The 19616-nt window shown below is 40.5% G+C and overlaps 1 long non-coding RNA gene and 1 pseudogene across 2 annotated transcripts; both read left to right on the forward strand.

The window, feature by feature from the left end:
- Positions 1–638: 638 nt before the first annotated feature.
- LOC124473873 lies at positions 639–3938 on the forward strand. 2 transcript variants are annotated; one of them, XR_006956748.1, is made up of 6 exons: positions 639–851; positions 1584–1671; positions 1760–1864; positions 2088–2236; positions 2538–2730; positions 2952–3938. It is a non-coding gene; the product is annotated as an uncharacterized LOC124473873 (long non-coding RNA). The 2 variants fall into 2 exon arrangements; XR_006956747.1 differs by lacking the exon at positions 1584–1671.
- A 2838-nt stretch (positions 3939–6776) lies between these two features.
- On the forward strand, positions 6777–19246 carry LOC124473698 (annotated as a pseudogene).
- The last annotated feature ends 370 nt before the right edge of the window (positions 19247–19616 follow it).

Below are 19616 nucleotides of genomic sequence, written 5' to 3' on the forward strand. Positions count from 1 at the left end.
GCTTCTGTTTGTGTCTACCAGCGAGACAGCCCTGGAAGAATGGAGGGATGGGGGGGAAAGAGAGATGAAAAAGAAACAGAGAGGGAGATCCCATCCTAATCAAACACATACTATTCAACATGTACAAGACAAAGACAATAAAGTGCTCAGTCATTTCAGTAAGCCATTGGGACGCTGAGTGTGGGTCTCTCATAACTCAAGGACGAAAGATGAAAGAGTGTCATCTCTTTGTCTGAACACTGTAATCAGACCTAATTGTTGTTGCCAAAGCTCAAATCCCTCCCAACTCTCTGGAGCTTTGTGACACTTAGCTAAGACGTCAGAGCTAATGGCTTTGGTCTGATTGAAAAGTGGAGTTTATCTAATATGTTACATCTCACAGCTGTGTGAATACACACAGACAATTGCACGCAAACAAATAATGCAATTGTTTACAATCTGGGGCACACACTCAGCGACCTAAATGCACACACACGAACACACACACTCAGACACAAACCACACACACACACGGACACACACATACATACACTTTGCTGCAAACCCACACACACATGTCCACACATACAGAGCTACAGTATAACAGCACAGGGAGGATGTCCCTCACATGTGGTGTCACAATCACAACTAGTGACACAGAGTAGCACTTGTACAACTGTGAATCAGAAGTCTCAACTGTATGTGCGTGCGTGCGAGTGTGTGCTGTGTGTGCGTGCGTTAGTGTGTGTGTTGTGTGTGGGTGTGTTAGTGGGTGGCCTCGTGTTTGGTACTTAAAGACCTAATGGCGTTTGAGAGAGCAACTTACTTCTTTGTCCGTGGAACCACGTCTTCACAGCAAATCTAAAATGGAGGTGAGTAGTAAGATCATCTTACTAAGATGTGTATGTATGATATGTCGTGGTGCTTTAGAGTGAAATTGCATTCAGGAAGATAGGCTAGTAATTATTAGTTGGCTAGCTATATCACGACAGCTAGCTAGCTGTAAAGCCAGGGAATTGTTTCAAATTTTGCTAAATCAGTTTTACTCACAGCACTACTAAACATCAAGTAACGTGAAATTGCATTAGCTAATGAAGGTGGTAATTATTAGTTGGCTTGCTAGGCCATTAGGCTATATATAATCATCCATACACCAGGCTGTTAAGCTAAAGCTAGCGATTTAGCTAATGCTAACTCACTGAAGTGATAGAGAGAACACGCATTAATTATTACAATCATTTATGCAATTTTAGTCGAAAGCACTTGTACACCTATTGTTGAGTAGTGCTTTTGAGTTCAACTGCATCACCGAGGGTAGTAATGATAAGCGGGGTAGTTGTTTAGCACCACCAAACTAAGCTAAGATAGTTAGACCGAGATGGAGGGGGATCGGGGGTGAGATAGAATGATAGTTTGAGGGGATCGATAGGTACATTGGGGGTGGGGGGATTGATTGAGAGATAGATGGATTGATTGGGGGGATTGATAGACTGATTGGAGAGATAGATAGATTGATAAAATAGATACAATAGATAAGATAGTGGTGTTAGGGGGATGTATTTGCACATGGATGTTCCCCTTCATGGTGTGTGAACAAATTACAGGCAGACCTGAAGCATCTCATTCTGATGTGATTAAACAAAATGGGGTACCTGGCCTTAATCATTTCGAGTTTGCATGAGTGATCTAAAGGTAATTTGGGGTTTGATGTTGGACATCCATTTGATAAGTTATCAAAAGGTTATGTTGGATACCTGTGTAATGATTTAAAACTCCACAGACACGCAATGATCAAAAGGAAGAGGATGCGGCCTGTTGATGAGGCAACTTCACACATTTAGTCATGGAGGGACAAGCCATTGTTTGTGGAAAGATTCATTGATAGGTACAAAGGTAGCATATTTGTTATTTAAAAACAGGCTATTGTTTCAATTAACTTATTTGAACTTAATATACATGTCTCTATACCATGTCAATTTTCAAATTGTACGCAACTTTCAGGAAGAATCCAAGTTGTTCGTTGTAACTATGTTTATAATTGTATGTGTTTGGCGCCTGATCGAACCCATGATGCAAACAGCCATGTACATTTATTTGTGACCTTATAGGTAGAGGAGTGTTCACCACCCAGCCCATTCAATCGGGTGCTTTCGTGTTGGAGTACAGGGGTGAACTTTTATCATTGGAAGAAAGCCAGTCAAGAAACTACTTAGTGTACTTTTCTGTTTGAATTTGAATGGCAGAAACGTAACTGGTGGTAAGCATGTCAAGCTAAATGTTTTGTAGACATCAGGGACTTTTTTAAAGTAGTTCAGATCTAAAACAACAGGTTTGAATAGTTAAAAATGAAAGCAACAATATTTTAATCACCTGCTCAGTGAATCCGTTTTTGATTATAACAGCAATCACAGATTGAGCATTGATACTTTAGGTTAATGGAAAGAGCTTTATCTAGACCATGGCATCCTCCCATCACATCATGCAGTCAGAGTTAATGTGCTACGTAGTTTAAATGGCTATTAAAACAATTAATGGATACTCTTATTTTACCTTTTTAGTATTATTGCAACCAGGGAAGATGGATTTCTTGGAAGATTAGTAAATGAGAACCACAAATCTCCAAACTGCATAAGGAAAACAATCTTAGTAAATGGCATGCAACATTTGTGCCTATTTGTTGTACAAACAATAGAAGCAGGGACTGAAATCAATTACAACTATGGGGATTCAAAATGGCCATGGCGTGAAAAAGTGAGTGATTAGATAAAGGATATGGTTGCATATTTTGATAATTTATAGTGTTTGAACACGTATAGTCTAGTCCAGCCAATTTGTATTTCTCTCGATGGTAAAAGGAAGTCAACTATCAATAAAAATATATAGCTCTTTATATATGTGTATGTGGATATCCATGTCTCTCAGCTCTATGATCTGATCTGTTAGTTATTTGTTTTTTTTATCTAAAACTCCAGGTGACAAACACACTTGCTCCTGCTGTGGGAGAAGAGACGGAGGCGTGCCTTCACCATACAACTTCCCATGATTATGCGAAAGGAAATGACTTTCAGTATCGAAACTCCAGTTGTTAGGCATCAGGTCGCGCATCCTGAGCTGTTGCATGTTTATAACCAAGATTTTGTATGTGATCCATTGCAGCCCCCTGTGTGTTATTGAGACATCTAGAAAAGACCATGTCGTGCAACTAGCTTTAAGTGATGCTAATTCAGAAATTGGTTTTAGTTGTGACATTTGTAGATATCCATTTCAACGATCTTGACCAGATCTTAATGAGTTCTGGCTTTTCTATCTTGCAGGCTCCTGCTGTGGGAGTAGAGACTGAGGCGTGCCTTAACCATACACTTCCCATGATGCGAAAGGAAATTATGCTAGCAGGAAGTCCCTGTTTTTCTCACTCCACTGATGAGGGAATTGCTCGATATTTTCATTTAGATGCAAGAAAAACGTGGTGTGCTGAAAGAACACCACTGGATTCTTGTTTGCGTTGCCAAATTAGTTAATTACATCAGGGGTTGAGACTGCATAAGACAGTTTGTGCATGAATGTGTTGATGTCAAATACCGCAAAGCACTAACCTCAACGAAACTGAGAAAGCACATTGCAACTCTTTCAACCGTTCTGAATGTCAAGACTACAGACTTTTTTGTTTGTTTGTTTGTTTAGTTGTCAAACAGTGGTCTCACAAAGGTTTCAGACCCTTCACATTTTACACTGTTAGAACCTGGAAGTAAAATCATCTTGAGATTGTTTCTCATTCATACTCTCAATTCAAAGTCATAACACTGGTTTATTAAGTTAGTAAGTTCATAAATGGCTAAATTGTTTCAGAAGTTACACCAACCACAGATTTTTTTTATTTTAGAGCATGATTCTCCTATCCTGGTACTCAAGGGCCGCTGTCCTGCATGTTTTAGATGTTTCCCTGCTCCAGCACACCTCTTTCAAATTATTGGGTTGTTATCAAGCTCTGTGGAAGCCGGGTAATGACCATTCATTCAAATCGGGTGTGCTGGAGCAGGGAAGCATCTAAAACATGCAGGACAGTGGCCCTCGAGGAGCAGGGTTGGAGAACCCTAACCTATGGCTTTCTCTTTTATTAACGATGTTTGCTGGCATTTTTCAGTGCTTTAATTCATTTATGGACTGCGGTTAAGTCATCTTAACGTTTAAAGACCAGCTTTTCACTAATTTGGAAAATAATAGTTTCATATATTTGCCTTAATTTACAACATACTCCACAATAAATGTTGTAAACAAATAATTAGAATTAGTGTTTTGTGAGTATTTTGTCACCGCACTGTCTACCCAATGAAAGTTTCTTACTGAGGCTAACTACACAGGGACTGATCTTGACTCGATGTTTAGGAGATTGGTTGGTGTAGAGGAAAAATATCATGGGAGACTAAATGCCGGATGTAGAAGTTGAAATCAAAATGTAAATCTCTTGAAGTTCTGCAATTTCTAGAAGTGTGCAGAACTTAGAACTCAAGAGAAGTGTGCAGTGGCATAGCTACATCTCTGACGTAGATGGCAAACCAAACCGTAAAAAAATCGGTTGAAAATTGAGCTAGTTATTGAGCTAGAAAATTGAGTAATGGTCATTTTAAAAGTACATGTAGCACCAACGTAATGTTATCTTCCCTGTAGCAAGATGGCCGCCATGTGCGGACGTTCGACTCCGTTGTCCGGCAACGCGGACGAGACATCTAGTGTTTATATATATCTATGGTTTGGGGTGCCTTGTCATCTGCTGGTGTTGGTCCTCTGTGTTTTCTCAGGTTCAAGGTCAGCGCAGCCGTCTACCAGGAAGTTTTCGAGCACTTCATGCTTCCCTCTGCTGACCAGCTTTATGGAGATGTGGATTTCATTTTCCAGCAGGACTTGGCACCTGCACACACTGCCAAAGGTACCAGTACCTGGTTTAAGGACCATGGTATCCCTTTGCTTAATTGGCCAGCAAACTCGCCTGACCTAAACCCCATAGAGAATCTTCAAGAAAAGGCTCAAGACACACTTGTTCTGGGAGTACAACGGCACTTAGGAATGCTTGGCTGGACACCTGTTGTTAGTTTCCTTCAGGATCACAATGACTGTTATTGAGTGACTTGTTGCTCTTGTAGGTTAGTTATAACAAATTTAAGTCTTGTACTCGCTGTGAAATATTTTACTATTGATTGTTCTTCTACAGGTACAGTCCTGCACTATTTTGTGGTTCACGTTGTTGTAATTTGTATAACTGCATGCTCTTATGGGTCTTCCCTTTTGGCACTTGTTTAGTTTTTCACAATGTATGCTTCATGTTTTGGCTGCTCGCAATGTTTGGGACTACCTCGTCGTTATGATCAGTGACCTATGCTCCTTTGTAAAGCTCTCTCTTGGAAGTCGCTTTGGATAAAAGCGTCTGCTAAATGCATAAATGTAAATGTAAGAGGAAGGTGCGAGACACCAGACCCAACAATGCAGAAGAGCTGAGGGCCGCTATCAGAGCAACCTGGGCTTCCACAACACCTCAGCAGTGCCACAGATTGATCGCATCCATGCCACGCCGCATTGCTGCAGTCATACATGCAAAAGGAGCCCCGACTAAGTATTGAGTGTTGTACATGTTCATACTTTTCCAGTAGTCCAACATTTGTGTTAAAAATCCTTTTTTTTATTGGTCTTAAGTAATCTTCAGATTTTCTGAGAAACTGAATTTTGGATTCTCATTTAGTTGTCAGTTATGATCATCAAAATAAACACTTGAAATATCAGTCTGTGTGTAATGAATCTATATAATAAAGGAGTTTCACTTTTTGAATTGAATTACTAAAATCAACTTTTTTTAGATGCACCTTTATAACAAATAGTGAATGGAAATGAGAGAAGGAAATAGACAATTTGTCAAAAACTGTGAAAGTCATAGTTTAAATGTTTTTTCATTCTTCAATATTGTGTACACCAGGAGTGACCAATAGCATGAGAGACGGTGCCATAACTAGCTAAAGTATTAACCTTCAACATTCTGCAGGTAGTCCCTCCAAAATGGTACCACAAGTTCCTCTGCATTTCTCTTGTTGCTTCCCACTTGAGACAGGTGGATGTGGAAAAGGTGATCCATTATGTCAGCAGTGAGTGCAGATGGTTCATGGTAGCCTGGCTGCCAGCCCAACTTCTACCCGCCCAAAACAAATTTGTTCGGGAAATTGGGTCTGGAGGGTCTCGTATTGTAGCCTGGCTGCCAGCCCAACTTCTCCCCGCCCCCAAAAAAATTTGGTCGGGAAGTTGGGTCTGGAGGGTCTCGTATTGGGGACCAACTACAGAAAACCAGAATCTGGGCGAACCAATGAAATTGCCAGGGCGGGCTTTATACGATGATGGACAGATGATCAACAGTAACGTAATCACCCACGACACAAAAGAGCGCTTGAGTTGAATTTGTTTTGAACAAACATGGCTACCGCTGGAGATCTGAGGGCTATTGCACGAAACCAGGATAAGGGATTAAGTCGGGATATTCAAGTTATCCTGGATGAATTTAGCTTTGAGTTGGTTGCACGAAAGCAGGTTGAATTAAACCCAGCCAAGTAACCATGGAGATTTATTCTTTGCAGCTAGCCTGCTCCAGAGCAGGCTAACAGCCAGGCTAAGATTAATTCTGTAGTCTCATGTGTTAAATCAGCTGCTGCTCTGATCCGAAATAAACGTTTTTAACAGTTATTCCGTTGTCTTCTGTGTTTGGATCTATTTTTATTAACATGCATTAGGCCTACTTGTCATTATTGCTGTCACAAGTTAGATTTTAAACCCTACTATTGCAGTTGTTTAGATGGTTATAAATGGTTGACGAAGTTGCAACGGTGATTTCAATAAAGTCAGTGATGAGGGCGATGGGCTATATAAAGTCCTATTCACCTGTGTTTCTTCTTGCACCATGGCATGCCCATTTCTTAACGACGTGTTGGACAACGAAGCACTGATACTGAGACGTGCTTTCAGACGTGAGAGGGTGTTTCGAGACAGATCTGACCCTTAGCTTTTTCTGACGAGTACCTGCATGAGAGATATAGGTTTTCTGGAGATGGGATCCGTTATTTGTGCAGGCTGCTGGGTCCCAAAATTTAACACCGCACAGGGCGAAGCCATGCTCTTACCATCCCACAGATGGTCTGTGTGGCACTGCGCTTTTTTGCAAGTGGCATGTTTTTATATGCCGTGGGAGATGCCGAGACGGTAAATAAAGGTACTATTTGCCGAACGGTCAGAAGTGTGTGTTTGGCACTGAAGTCCTTGGCACACATCTTCATTACCTTCCCTGGCCACAGAAGAACGTGCTACATCAAAGAGGATTTCCACAAGATTGCAGGTAACATAAATTATAGATTACAAAAAATTGTTACTTTAGAACAGTCACCAGATACTCAGACTACTTTGTGTTACAGGTTTCCCTAATGTCATTGGTGCTTTGGACTGCACACACATCCGCATTAAACGCCCCTCAGGGGCCCATGAGGGAGATTATGTCAATCGAAAATCCGTCCACAGTATCAATGTTCAGGTAAAAATGATTTAATTAGCTCTACTGTCAACTATAGCCAAAATGTATTTTGTGCATTAAATGTATAATGAACAGGCACCATCACTTTTCAGATGATCTGTGATGCTGCCTGCATCTTCACTAATGTGGAGGCAAAGTGGCCTGGGTCTGTCCATGAGTCCCGAGTTTTTAGGTCGAGTACCATTTGCCAGCGACTATCACAAGGTAGGCCACACACATTTCGGTGATAAGTAAACCATTTGACGCAATTGTGTTTGTGTAGTTGTAATGATTACATTTTGTATTCTCAGGTGAATTCTCTGGCGTTCTTCTGGGAGACAAGGGTTACGCCTGTGAGACGTACCTTTTCACTCCCCTAGCAGACCCTCAGACAGCAGCACAACAAGAATACAATCTTGCCCATGCAAGAACAAGGTCCCGAATTGAAATGGCATTTGGCCTTCTCAAATCCCGTTTTCAGTGTCTCCACCACCTGAGGGTCACCCCAGACAGGGCATGTGACATCACTGTAGCCTGCACTGTCCTACACAATGTTGCCTATCTGAGAAGGGAAAGGAGTCCTGCACTGGCACCAGAGCTTGAGTGGGACAATGCAGCTATATTCCCAGATGACATCAATGGCAGGCTAGTTAGAGACCAATCAATTAAACCATCAATTATTTTAGATGACAGATTTTATTGTCTTGTCCTTAGGAGAGCTGGGGAGAAAAACATAATTAATACATTGTTTTACAGATATGCTTGAAGTATGGATTGAAGTCATTTACTTCTTTTTCTAGTTTCTTTATCTCCAGATCCAGTTTCCTCAGTTTCTTTTTCTTTATTTCAATACCAAGGTCCAGATCCTGGAGACTCCTTTTATTGAGGGCAACCTGTGTTTCTGCCAGCTCAATTTGTTTTTTGAGATGTTGACTGTACAGACATCTGACAGTTTGTGAATTCTGTAAACCACCCATTGATTAGCACAGCAGGAATTATGTATCATTTAGATTTACTTTAGAGCCCATACTTACTATGTTGCCAAGCTGGCTGTCAGGCTGTACTCTGTCTGGATCCTGTTACAAATATGAATGCTATATAAAATACTTTTATTGTGTTAATTGTTGTGTGGTTTGTGTTGTATTCTCATGTGATGTCTTCTTGCTTTATACAAATTGCCCTTCTGGATCAAAGAATAAACTGACTTCTCACCCATTATGGGCTAAATATGCATTTCGATACAATTGACATGATACCTCAGGCCTTCTGGAGTCCAGTGACACAGTCTCCTCGTCATCATCTGAAGAAGCCCCTTCCCATACTGCAGAAGTTCCTTCCCCCTGCCATGTTGAATATAATTTGTATTGACACAATGTGCCAAGCTTTGTGCTTTTAACGAATAATACTCACTGGATCTTCGTCTGGTGGCAGGAGTGTAACTGTGTCGCCGGACACTGAAAGGTCAGACTGTCCACATATACCCGTATAAATGAATGATTGTGTTTGATATGCAGTACTGGAAAATGTACATGTATGAGGAGGGCAGTTTCTGTAGGTGGAACACAGTCAGTAGCTGTCCCACCCTGAATCCCTTCCATCACAGGCCTTCCTTTATTTAACACAAGGGCCAATTCCTCTGCTGGGGTGAAGCCTGGAGCTGGTGGCCCTCCCCCAGTGCCAGACAAATGAGTCTTCTTCTTCACTGTTAAAATCAGTTTAAATAAAATATGTGAGCAGGCATCTAATTTCTACATAAAATTTGCAAACTGTTGAGGCACTTACCAGACTGCAAAATGTTTTTGTATTTTATATTGACTTGTTGCCAAGTTCGCTTTTGTCCAGTCATGTTTGTTCTGTATGAACATTAATTGTAGAAAGATATTTAGAATTAGACACAGTTTATAGAGATTTGTGCATATGGTTGTACATACTATAAATTCCCAAGGAACATGAATTCCCTCTGCTGACCTTTGAGGGACAATAGTCTAAATAATAATAACTTATTTATATAGCTTAGTGCCTAGACTACTCAAAGACACTTTACAGTAAAACCAGAACATTTAGCAGATAAACACAGCTAGGCCTTCAGCAATACAACCCAAAATACAGCAAAATACAACACATAAAACATATTAAAAGCAATTAAAACAGTGTACAACGTTCAAAGTAGATATTTTAAAATCCTTACGCATTCAGTCGGTCAGCAATTGTCTGCCAGGCTTGTTCTCGCTGTTTAATGACGGCTGCCGTGTTACCCTTTTTGCATATTATATGCTTCACTTCTTCATAAATTGTCATTAATAATTGCTGCTCAGCGGGAGAAAAATATGCTGCACGCGTCTTCTCCATTTCTGCATCAGTGAATTTGTGATGATACCGTGGTCAATTAAAGAAATCCGTCAAGGTGCACTTATCCCAACTATGTACACCTGAATTGACAAAGCGGCACCTTCTCATCCTGGCTTGGCAAATGTGCAACCGAATAAGCCGCGATGAGCGGATCACACTAAGTCAAGCTGCGCTTTTTCAGTTATCCTGGATTTCTTTATTCTACTTTTGTGCAACAGCCCCCTGGGATGTTATGATTCTTCCATCGAGTCTGTTTTAGAAGACATCGACAGCGCATTAATTTTGAAAGAGGAACAGAGAGACGCAATCAAGGCATTTGTCGATGGAAAATATGTTTTTGCCGTCCTTCCTACGTGATTCGGTAAAAGTTTAAATTATCAGCTGGCCCCGATGGTTGCGAAGAAGATGGGACACAATGAAAACCCAGTGGCCATTGTGGTTTCTCCTTTTCTTTTGTGGAGTTGTAATCCTAAACGGAGAACTTGTTCGTATATGCATTGCCCTTTATTGTTTCGCTCAAAAAGGTTGACCGTGTGAACAAGTACTCCCCCTACCCTTAAATTAATTTTACAAAACCGGCAAAAATCGTTTGTATTCATTCTTCAAGCATACTTCAAGTCTGCTTGCAGTTTAGTCATTAAAGATTTAGCTGCCTCTCAGTTTAGTTCTGTTGACAACAACTATGCGTCGCTTAACATACGCTTAACATACGTCACATACTTTGTTGCTTTGATTGGTTGTAGATCTATCCAATTGAGCGAAGAGGCATTTGTTTTCCAGGCTCGTTTGAAACACGCCTCGTAATCAAAGCCCAACAGAGAGTTCTCAGACTCATATTCTGACTAGAATTATGAGTATGACAACGTCAGGCTACTCCTATTGGGGACAACTACAGAAAACCAGAATCGGGACGGACCAATGAAATTGCCAGGGCGGGCTTTATACGATGATGGACAGATGATCAACAGTAACGTAATCAACGTCACGAAAGAGCGCTTGGGTTGAATTTGTTTTCAACAAACAACATATTACGTTGCTATGATTGGTTGTAGGTCTATCCAATTGAGCGAAGAGGCATTTGTTTTACGAGTTCAATAAATCATTTATTTTTAGGATAGCGATGGGCAGAGATGATTTGTATTACTAATGCAGATAGAGCTAGAAAATTCAAGATGCTATCAGAAAATAGGATGACATTTCTGCCAAAACATAAGTCAATGATATTTGATCATCTTAAATACATTAAAAAAGAAAATGAAATCCAGTTCAGTTCCAGTTTTGTTAGCTACCAGTACATTTTTGAATAATCAGGTAAAAAGGTCTCTCTTGTTTCAAGTTTTGATTTTCTAGGTGTAATATGTCTTAATTGTGAAAAAATAATTGTTGCATTGTCGGTAAATAGCTTATTTTACAGCCTACTTTACAAACAGACTATCAACTGTTTTTCTTTGAGTTATTCTTGTACAGTTCTGGTAGGCCTAATAGAAAAGAAACCCTTAAAAAAATACACTTTTACCACTACACAAAATAAAAATATCCTCATATGTTTTGATGTTCTTCTATTTGAAAAGCAGCAGATATTGCCAAATAGTTTTTAGGGTTAGTATTAATGTAATAACAATCTCACTAATTTGGTTTCTTAACAATAGTGTGACACAGACCTTTCAAGTGCCCCACAGACTCTGTGGACAACCTGAAACATGAGGATGTCTTGAACAAGTAGATCTCTGTCTTCTATGCCTTTAAAGGGCCTGAGACACCCAGCATTTGCCAGGTAATCTTGCATTGGTTCTGTGGCGTGTAACAGATCATCCAAAGATGTACATTCTGACACCTAAAAAAACTATGCACAAAAGGGAAGGAACAAAATAAAAAATTTGCAAATATTTTTGAGATTTTCACGCATGGATAAGCAAACAAGACTGCAAACAGACAGTATGTTTAATAAATTTGCTTCACTGCTAAAAATGCCACACATTTCAGAATACATCAGACTGGGCTGTGTTTCCCGAAAGCGTCGTAAGCCTAAATTGATCGTAGAATCCATCGTAGGACAAATATTAGTTTTACGGGCCATTCCCAAAGACACCGTAGCTTAAGTGTCTCTTGAAAAATTGTAGCTCTTGAAAGCGCATAGATTAGCCTACTCCTTACGAGCATGTTTGGCAAATGCACGTAAGAAATATTGATGGTTTAATTTTTTGCTCGATTGTTGCTACGATCCATCGTTATCGGGAAACGCAGCCCAGGTTAGTTATAACTCTTTATTCTGACCATTAGTGTGGGACACCCCAGATTCATTAATCCTGTGCATCAAATCTTCGTTTTATATTTTATTCAATTATATTAATTTAAATTACCTAAAAAACATGCACTTTCTGCATTGGAAAAATAATGATTCTCCAAAGACTCAACCCTCCATTTGTGCAGCTATTGTTTTCTTCACTTCTGTTCGACCAGTGATACCTTGCTTTAACCATTGAGCTGCAGCCATCACACATGGAATAAAATATACTTACTTCAATGTTTGCATTTTACAATATATTTAAAGTCCAATTACCCTTTTAACCTTCTCATACAGGTCAGGATCAGCAAAGTCTTCCAAGACCTCCTCTTAAAGCTGGACAAAACATAACATTGACAGACAAAACATAGGATAACATGAATAGGACAAAACGAGGGCTGGGTTTATGGGAAATCTAAAGCAATCAATATTTGGGACCACAAATATAGCATTTACCAGAACTGTCCAGACCCAAATTCATTTTGCCATCCTTTCCTTTAAACATCAGTGACTGTATCAAGGCTTCCATAAGCAATCGTAAAAATTATCTCCTAGGACCACCGAGGTCCACAGCCTCTTCATCTATTCCCAAATCATCTGAAAACTTGATGTACATCTGGCATGAGGGATTGTAGGACAGTCGTTTGAAGCCACGCATGGCACCATCCAGTACTGAGGACCTATTGATGTTGAATCAGCATTTTTGGTTTCTGATAATTTGGGATGCAAGACTGAGGAGAACATCCTGCGCTGATTTAGTGATATAGAATTCTGAAGCCATGTTGAAAGAGAAAAATAATAGTTTTGACTTAAATTTACTTAAATTGCCACAGAATAGCTGAAAGTTGTTAACTCATAACATCTACTCATTTAACAATGTCATACTACCCAGTTACTTACACATGACTCTCGAGACTGGCCGTGATAGCTTGGCTTAATTCCTCATCGTCAGAAGAAATATCTGAGATGGAACCCATGATTGAAAGGTAGGTTGCGTAGTCGTCATTTGCTGGCTGATGTAACATTTTCCACATGCTGGTTCGCTCCAGCAGTGGTTCCAATGGACCCTTGCTGTGTTGCAGAGGACTGGTTCGCTCTGGGTCTCCTTGTGAAAGGATAACTAGAAACCTGCTGTGTTGATACAAGTTGGGCTCCCCTAGCCCTTGTAGTCATACAGTTGTTGGTCTGATTGACAGTGGTAGCTGTGTGGTCATTCGCTGATGACGCGTCAACTTCTACGCAACTATCCTCTGAATCTGAACTGTTAAACTAAATCAAGCATAAAAAGGGAAATGTAAATGACAAAAATGTACTCAGAAAATCAATCAAAAAAAATTTAAGGGGCTAAACAAATTGACCAAACCATGAAAACTATGTGCTCCAAACCGAGCAAAGAGCTCTGCTTTACAATAATTTTTTATTTAAAGCTTACAGGAACTGGAAGGATGGTTGATGGTCTAATGTACACAGCCTTTAATCTGAATACTTTATGAATCATAAAGCCATTCAGTTCCTGTCCTTCGAGCAACTTTGGGGAAATCAATTTGTTTCCACATGGCATCAAAAGTTCAATACTGGAAAGAAAATTGAAAAATAACAAATTTTAATTACATTTCATAACAATGTGTGAATTATCCATGAATATTCAGAATATTTACCCGACATCCACAGTAATTCTGTCCTTGAAGGCTTCCCTAATCTCTGCCATAACAGTCCTGCAGTCCCACATTTTTCTCATTTCAAAGGCACTTAAAATATAGCCACTTTCATGAAGCCTTCTTTTTGTCTTGTGCTTGCACACTTCACTCCATTCTGGATGAGGTAGCAATACAACATCCTTGTTGAAGCTAGGGTGAGTCTGGGTAGTAGACCTAAATAAATAATGCACAAAGAATATCATAATTGGCATTACAATCATTATTATTATTATTAGGATTGGTAGTAGTAGGAGTAGTCCCGCAATCATATCATCCTTACAGTCCTTTTTTTCATGGTCAAGTGTGTGGGATTAACTGATGAGGGTGCTGATTTGCAACTAACTGATTGGCTACCCACATATAGCCTGACGTTGTCATATTCATAATTTTAGTCAGAATATATTTTTGTGGGTGGGGCTAAATTGGGCTGGGAGCAAGGCTAACCCACATAGGGTGGAAGGTAACAAGGTGGTTTAAAGAGGTTACAAAAAGCGATCACGGACACAGATTTAAGTCAGGGAGTAGTGTCACACGTGTGATCGTTCGAATGCGGGTCTCACAGCGTAACATCTCATACATGCAATTTCGAACATTGCAATGGAATATTTTCCGATGGACAAAAACTATGCGACATACGCTTAGTAGTATGGCTTAAAAATGTTCAAATAACAAGGCTAACAAGTAACACAAGCATGGTAGTAGCACTGCTACGATTATTATGCTAGCTAACTTTGCCCAGAAGCTAACTAAAGCTAGCTAACTACTGTTTTGGAAAAATTACTTACACTGTGGAGGCCACATATTTCGAAATCACGCATCTAGCAAGGGACTGTTTCACTTTGAAACGCTCTTTCAGACAGATGCAGTTCATTTCAGATCATAAATCTCTACTTGCAGTCGAACAAGTATAACTAAAACATTCTATATTTTAAACAGCAAGTGCACATATAGGTGCAAATAAAGACAGATCTTCCAGATAATTACTCCTCTTAATTTTAAAGTTAGCCTTGTTTCGCTCAAAAGTGTGTTTATCAGTGGGAGAGACTTTTCCAGTGTTCTGCCCTGTAATCACAGACTATCCATTGGCCCCAGCAGACATGATATCGCGCCACATGTTAACTAGCCTAACGGTAATGTTAGCTTAGCAGCAGGAAAAAGCGGTGGCTTCAATAAAACAATATTCCCGGCTACAGGAAAAATGTAACCATAATTTGTATTATTAAACTCACCTCTTTCTTCCCTTTGAAGTCCATCCACCGAAATACTGCTGCGTTTCGTATCGGGGTTGCGCCATCACTTGGCTAGCATTAACACTAGAACTAACGCTAGCTGCTGAAAAAGTGCTGCTGATGCCGCTCCTTGATGGCGCACCTGACCCCGGTCTGAATACCCGGCACATTTCGTCGTCAACATTAGAGCTGGGGTTAGAAATAGCCCCTGTTGACGGCTGTCGTGTTTGTTCTATCATGTTTGATAATGATGCTGCTGCATTTGAGCTATTTAAAATTGTGTTGTTTAGTCCAATATGGCTTCATTCAGCCGCCCACTGTCTGCCATCTTGTCAGGTCACTCTTGACAGGGAAGGTGGGCGTTAATTAAATGTACCCAAAATCCTTCTTCTTCATGTATAAACCAATCAGGAACTGAGAATTCAGTAGTACTTCCTTTTCAATCAAACTGCCTTCCGTTTCAAATCAAACTCTCTCACATAGACTATTCTCTCTTGCACTACATATAACTATTCTTATTCACAGGGGCGGTCCTAGCACATTTGGCGCTCTAGGCGAGCTTCACTCGTGGCGTGGTTTTAAAAGTGTAAAGTGTAAAAGTTTTAAAAAAAAATTGCACGAAAACGGAATAGCAACTTTCAAACGGTATTTTGCCCTGTAAGACTGCATTCCTTTCAAATAAACACAACAACGATCACAACGATGAATAAACATTAAATAAAGAACAAAATCCCTGAGAAAATGTCAAGTCTGTGCTAAACTACGCTTTGGCCACGCCCCCCTGTTCAACGGTGCACACACGGTGCACGGTCACATTCACTCCCTCATCGCCTGCAAATAATGTTTTTTTAGTCTTCTGTTCTGTTGATGCCTGGCAAACAACAATCTTAGAAGGTCTGGGTCACTTGTGGCACATATTCACTCATTTTAAGCAATCAATCTACCTGAACAAAATTAGACAAAATGGAATTCACCAGAATTTCATGACACATCGAAAATGACGCAAATTGCGGAACAGCTGAACTTGAACTGATGTTTCAACTGAATGGCAATAACGAATGTCAGAAGTCACTGGCTAGCTAGCGTTAGCTAACTATCTAGCAAGATTACATACAATCCATTCGCTTAAGTTGACAATACAACACTTGGATTTTTACCATTCCTCACTTGTTGACAAATTGCCGCGTTTGTTCTTCCTTAATGCCTAATGCAACAACACTACAATCTACAATATGACTACAATATCTTAGTTGTTGCATAGCACACTCATTAGGCATTAAGGACATTAGGGAAGACGAACATGGCAATTATTGGGTGTGCTATGCAACGAGTAAGATATTTGTAGTGTTGCTGCACTGGCTATTGGGTTTATATGTGCGCCCCTATTTTAATCGTGGTTTTTTTGTATAACGTAGAATAAATGGACATATCATTTTTGATATAGGCTACCCGCCTCTGTAAAATCCTTAAAGAAGTAGGTTATGTGACAGGGAGTAGGAACACGTTCAATAACGAGGTACATCTTTTCTTCTTAACTCCACTTAAGTGCCCGGGACAATTCACGCATTCATGAACGTTTTCTTATCTGGAATTCATCATAGGATAAGTACCAGAATTAAAGGATTTACCTTTCGCCTTTGCACATTTCTCTTATTCTTCCTTTCTTTTCTTCTTAAATTTCGCCCCGGATAGCTTTTGCCTCTTCATTATTTTGTTCTTCAAAGTTCTTGAACACACACACTCTAACCAAACGCCTCACTGTGCTAGCATGTTCTGATAACACCAAGGAGGTACGTACCCCTTCCTTTTTTAAGGGGTACGTGTACCTGGCTCATTTTACCGTAATGTTAGATTTACTTTTTGAATGTAAAAATACTGGTTGGAGATATAGAAGTGGGTGCCAAAAAAAACTGCGCAGCCCAAAAAAGAAAGAAAACTTTTTTTTGTTTGTTTTTTTGCGAATTTTTTTGCGCCCCCCTCTGAGTGGCGGCCTAGGCGACCGCCTATACCGCCTGTAGGAAAGACCGCCCCTGCTTATTCCCATAGACTAGTAATCTTACTTACATATCCTATCATTCTGTTTCACACATTCTATTTATCTCTCTTACATATTGTCATACTTTTGTATAATAATGTATATGTGAGAGTATAATGGTGTATATGTGAGAGTATAGTAGTGTATGCGTGAAAGTATAATGGTGTATGTGTGAGAGTATAATAGTGTATGTGTGAGAGTATAATGGTATATGTGTGAGAGTATAATAGTGTATGTGTGAGAGTATAATGGTATATGTGTGAGAGTATAATAGTGTATATGTGAGAGTATAATGGTGTATATGTGAGAGTATAATAGTGTATGTGTGAGAGTATAGTAGTGTATGCGTGAGAGTATAATGGTGTATGTGTGAGAGTATAATAGTGTATGTGTGAGAGTATAATGGTGTAGGTGTGACAGTATAATAGTGTATGTGTTATGTTTTGAGTTTGTTGCTGTTATGTTTTGAGTTTGTTGCTGGTGCGGGTGGCATGGTGACGTCATTGCTCTCAAGTGTTTCACGTCTTGTTACATTGTTTCATGTTTCAGTTGACGCAGCTTCTGTATCATAATTGTTCATGCCTACATAGCTTGTGGTTCATCAATGGTTTTTGGCCCCTTTGATAGCATCTTTGGTAAGATATTGTGGTTTTGAAATGTTGAGGTTTCACCCAAGATAAATATCTGATGTAAAAGTTGTTCTTATGTAATGCTATGTGTTTAATATTAGCGAAGCTCCAGCTGTGTCCGTTTAATACGGTTGTCAAGGTTACCAAAGTAAATTTTATTTCTTTAGGTAAAACTGAGCTTTTCTCATGTTTTCAAAATGTCCAAACTTTCATAATAAGAAATGTATATAGCATGCTGTCTCTGTAATATCTTCATTTTGTTCAGAAACAATACTTGTGCTCACTTAGTATCGTTTGACTCAACTAGACTAGAGCTAGTATGTAGCAAGTATGTAGCATTCTACTCCGTGCTGTACTTTATAGCCCAGCTGCTCGTACTGTACAGTTTAATGATTTATTTGTTTTATAAGCCAATCTGTACATCAACATGCTTCTGTATTTATTTTGCAACATGTCACTGATACATCGTTATGTATTCTCTCCAGTTTTACCTTCTAACACTTTCAATAAACCAACTATGTTGGAGGAACACGTCTCCGGTGGATTGTTTGTGGGAAGAGTTTAGCTGCCTGTCAAACTATACTCAGCACAGTACAGGGAGGACAGAACAGTATGTGTGAGAGTATAATAGTGTATACATGTATGTGAGGTTATGGTGTTATATGTGAGACCAAGTCGTTGATGTGCATGAGTATAATGGTATATATGTGAGAGTATAATGCTATATATTAGAAGTTATAGTGTTGTATGTGAGACCAAGTATGACATATGGCCTATACGGCCTCTCATATAAATCACATTCCGTATCTAGAATGGTGACTTGCAACTTGACATCAAATTAATGTATGACAACAAATACTACACTACTCCTCCTGTACACAACTCAGTGCGCGTGATCCAGCCTAACTACAGTGGCTTCTGTGTTTCGCACATTGCTGTGTCATGTTCTGAATCAACCGATTCACTGGTTTTATAATCCTGCCCGCACAAGTCGGAACCAAAGCAACTCCAGTGCTGGGAGGCTGTACAGAAGATCTCAGATCTCCGGCCATCAGCCTGACCCGTGGGCAAACGGGATTCCGATTTGGGCAAAGTCAGCTCACTTCAGTTCACATTGGCGGAATGGATGTACATGGGGAAGCGCTCCCTGCCCTCACTGCGGCATGCATGACATGAGGCAGGGAGCAACGAGTGAAATCCCCAAAACACCGACACTCCGGCAGTCTATACTACGTGTAGAGCGGAGCGTCGCTCCTTCCGCGTTGCGGGAGGACCACATGACATCCCGCTCGTACACTCGACAACAGAGCGTACCTGGATGCCCAGGCCATGCTAACTTGCGGTGTTTAGCTATGTGTGCCTGTCTGTTATCAGTGGGAAGGAACGAGGTGTGTGTCGGCGCATGCTGATCCCTGCCGTTATCCGCGAGTTCCCCTTTTCTGCCTCTGACCGATTGACCTACTGCATGCAGCATGCATGCGTATGCAACGGAGACCCTGCAGATATCTAGCATTGGTAACGATCCGGTGGCTCTTACCCATACAGGGCTGATTGCTACCTCTGGGGCCCGCCCTCTAGCGCCAGTGGCAATCTTGAGGGTGTGCGCGAAGGTGCCTGCGTGCACCGACAGGGAATGTTAAGTTGCATGAGGAACAAGTCGATGGCCAGCGGAGCATGCTATCCCTAGGTGTCCGGGGTATCGCAAAGGATGCTGCTCAGTGCGTCTGAGCCCATCTGCGGATCAACATGTTTACGTGGAGATCCAAAACATGCTAACATTAGCAGTACGTGAAGCCACCCCGCCACCAGAAGCCTGCGGACCGAATGGTGGCTAGCTTGAGCGCTTGCCTAGCTTGGGCGCTTGCCCAGCTTGGGCGCTC

The sequence above is a fragment of the Hypomesus transpacificus genome, chromosome 11 (assembly GCF_021917145.1).
Source record: "Hypomesus transpacificus isolate Combined female chromosome 11, fHypTra1, whole genome shotgun sequence".
NCBI classification, from domain to species: Eukaryota; Metazoa; Chordata; class Actinopteri; order Osmeriformes; family Osmeridae; genus Hypomesus; species Hypomesus transpacificus.